At 47.8% G+C, this 3,160-nt stretch overlaps 1 long non-coding RNA gene across 1 annotated transcript; it reads right to left on the bottom strand.

The window, feature by feature from the left end:
- Positions 1 to 677: 677 nt before the first annotated feature.
- On the bottom strand, positions 678 to 2,010 carry LOC146058749 (uncharacterized). The gene is made up of 3 exons (XR_014469938.1): positions 1,552 to 2,010; positions 1,163 to 1,267; positions 678 to 767 (listed from the first exon to the last, which is right to left on the bottom strand). It is a non-coding gene; the product is annotated as an uncharacterized LOC146058749 (long non-coding RNA).
- Between the last annotated feature and the right edge of the window lie 1,150 nt (positions 2,011 to 3,160).

The raw sequence follows: 3,160 nt of genomic DNA, 5'->3' as shown, positions 1-3,160 counted from the left end.
CAGTAGATACTGTAATTCTCTCTGCGCAAGTCCAGTAACACCTGCCTCACCTGCAGTGCACATGGGTTTGTCCATCCAAGAAGGATTTTGTCAGAGAGTGAAGAAGAACAAGGGCCTCAGTACATGCTGGAGCCTGTTCAAAAATACTTTTCCGGTACAGATGGTGAGAGCCCTGGTGTTATACTGTACAATACTTACCAACCGCGCTCAGAGAATCCTCCTCGAGCTGGGTGGGGGCAGAGGTGGCCCTCTCCTCCTGGGTGGCGGCAGGGAGGCTTTCTGGAGCTGCAAATGTCAAAAAAAAAAAGGACAAAATAAAGAGGGTGTATCGTGCAAGCAGGGGTATTTTTGAACAGGCTCCAGCAGGAACTGATGCCCTTACTCTGCTTCACTCTCTGACAAAATCCTCCCCACAGTAGATGGACAAACCCATGTGCACAGCAGGCGAGGCAGTGCAAAATGACACACCCAAATCTACTGTACAGTAGATACTGTAATTCTCTCTGCGCAAGTCCAGTAACACCTGCCTCACCTGCAGTGCACATGGGTTTGTCCATCCAAGAAGGATTTTGTCAGAGAGTGAAGAAGAACAAGGGCCTCAGTACATGCTGGAGCCTGTTCAAAAATACTTTTCCGGTACAGATGGTGAGAGCCCTGGTGTTATACTGTACAATACTTACCAACCGCGCTCAGAGACTCCTCCTCCAGCTGGGTGGGGGCAGAGGTGGCCCTCTCCTCCTGGGTGGCGGCAGGGAGGCTTTCTGGAGCTGCAAATGTCAAAAAAAAAAAGGACAAAATAAAGAGGGTGTATCGTGCAAGCAGGGGTATTTTTGAACAGGCTCCAGCAGGAACTGATGCCCTTACTCTGCTTCACTCTCTGACAAAATCCTCCCCACAGTAGATGGACAAACCCATGTGCACAGCAGGCGAGGCAGTGCAAAATGACACACCCAAATCTACTGTACAGTAGATACTGTAATTCTCTCTGCGCAAGTCCAGTAACACCTGCCTCACCTGCAGTGCACATGGGTTTGTCCATCCAAGAAGGATTTTGTCAGAGAGTGAAGAAGAACAAGGGCCTCAGTACATGCTGGAGCCTGTTCAAAAATACTTTTCCGGTACAGATGGTGAGAGCCCTGGTGTTATACTGTACAATACTTACCAACCGCGCTCAGAGACTCCTCCTCCAGCTGGGTGGGGGCAGAGGTGGCCCTCTCCTCCTGGGTGGCGGCAGGGAGGCTTTCTGGAGCTGCGACATCCACTGGGACTGCGGAAAAGCACACAAAAAAACGACTGTGCTGTACAGTACTGTATATTCTCTAACACGAACATACTGTACTATAAAGTACAATGTGTTAAGGTACTGTATCAACACTACAGTACATACTGTACTGTGCAGTACATAACAGTACAGTACAGTACAGTACCTGCCAAAATGACCCATTCCAGGAGGGATGAAATGCTGTGGTCCTGTACAGTATCCCACATGTTTGAAAGTCAATATGCAATGTTCCGCTCTGTACTGTATACAGTATACTGTACTGTACTTACAGTGGCGGTGCTGTCTCTCCCGCAGCGTCATCCTGCTGATACCTGGAAAAATAAGAAATACAGTGCGTAAGGCATACTGTAATTACTGCAGATACAGTATTTGTAGGCCCCATATCAAAAGTTTGTAAGGGCCCACAATTTACTGTACAGTACTGTACAGTATGTCATGAAAACCAATGCTGTAGGAAATCACCCATGGCAACAAGCATGTACTGTACAGCATACAGTAGTTGCCTTCCCTCTTCAGCAGGAGACTCCCTGAAATACTGCACAGTACTGTAGCAGCAATCTCCATCTCTCTCTCATTAGTCCTACACATTATGCCATACTGTACACCAAAATACTGTACAGTACCTACTGTATTACAGTACAGTATGTACAGTATTTTACCACATTCCATAATGTCCATTACCCATTACTACACACACTATAATGCTCATTGCATATTAGGGGGTTAACATGCTCGTTGCCATGGGATGAACCTGGTCTTCCAGGTGTTGCACACTCTGGAAGGGATTAACATGCTCATTGCAAAGAATTTACTGTACAGTACATGATCTGCCATGGATTCCGGGGGTTAACATGTTGACATCACCCCAACCATGGGCTGGAAACCAGGTCTGGTGGCTGCAGGAATGGGAATGTAAGAAGTGGGGTCCAGGCCCTGGAGTTGGAGAGCGGAACAATGCTCAGAAGGACCTGTCTAATACTGCTCCCCCCAAATCTGTATCAATACCACTGCTGAACAGCTGACTCTGGCGCTCTCAGACCCGGTCCAAAAAACCTCTCTGTCCAGGTCAGCGCCCCCCCCCCCCCACACACAATACAGTATCTCCATGTACAGTACAGTAGTGTACTGTATGGAAGTACTGTAGACACACCCTTCAGGTGGAGAATGACACACCCCCTAATTCTAAATTCTAATTCTAATAGCAAGTTCTGTAAAATCTACCTGAACAGTTGTACAGCAATCAGCACATTAAAAAAAAATACAGGTACAGTATACTGTAAAATCCCCCATGGCAACAAGTAAAAAAATACTGTATACAATAGCACTCAACATTGTACAGGTACAGTATGTACAGTACTTACTTTGCCTGAGGGAGTCCAGCAGTTGAGGGTCCCGACGGACCAGGTCGGACCATCTCCTCTGGAGGCTCCTAACTGGCCTGTCTCTATGGAACCTCACCCTGATGGCTTGACGGGCCCCCTGGTAGGCCTCCACAATCTCCCGATTAGAGACCAGGAGCCTGTCCCGCCAAGCCACCAGGGTGAGGAGCTCCCCTCTGCCAAAGGGCCTTGCCCTCCTGACTCTGCCAGTGTCCGACATACTGAACAGGTCCAGGTACAGTACTAGCGATACTGATAATGGCGCCTACAGTATACTGCATTAGCGTGTGCGCCGTGCGTCCTATGCGCCGTGCGTGCTATGCGCCGTGCGTCCTATGCGCCGTGCGTCCTGTGCGGAACAACGTCCCATTCTGTGCGCCCGCCGCTGAGTAGTGGGTACAGTAGTTTATCAGTAGTTTATCAGTAGTTTTTATATACTGTAATAAATTACTTATACAATATACTGTAAAATGTAATACTATACTGTAAATATAAATAA

The sequence above is a fragment of the Crinia signifera genome, chromosome 2 (assembly GCF_055691185.1).
Source record: "Crinia signifera chromosome 2, ASM5569118v1, whole genome shotgun sequence".
NCBI lineage: Eukaryota > Metazoa > Chordata > Amphibia > Anura > Myobatrachidae > Crinia > Crinia signifera.
Note: the sequence above shows the minus strand (reverse complement) of the source record. Positions and strands in the feature narration are given on the sequence as shown.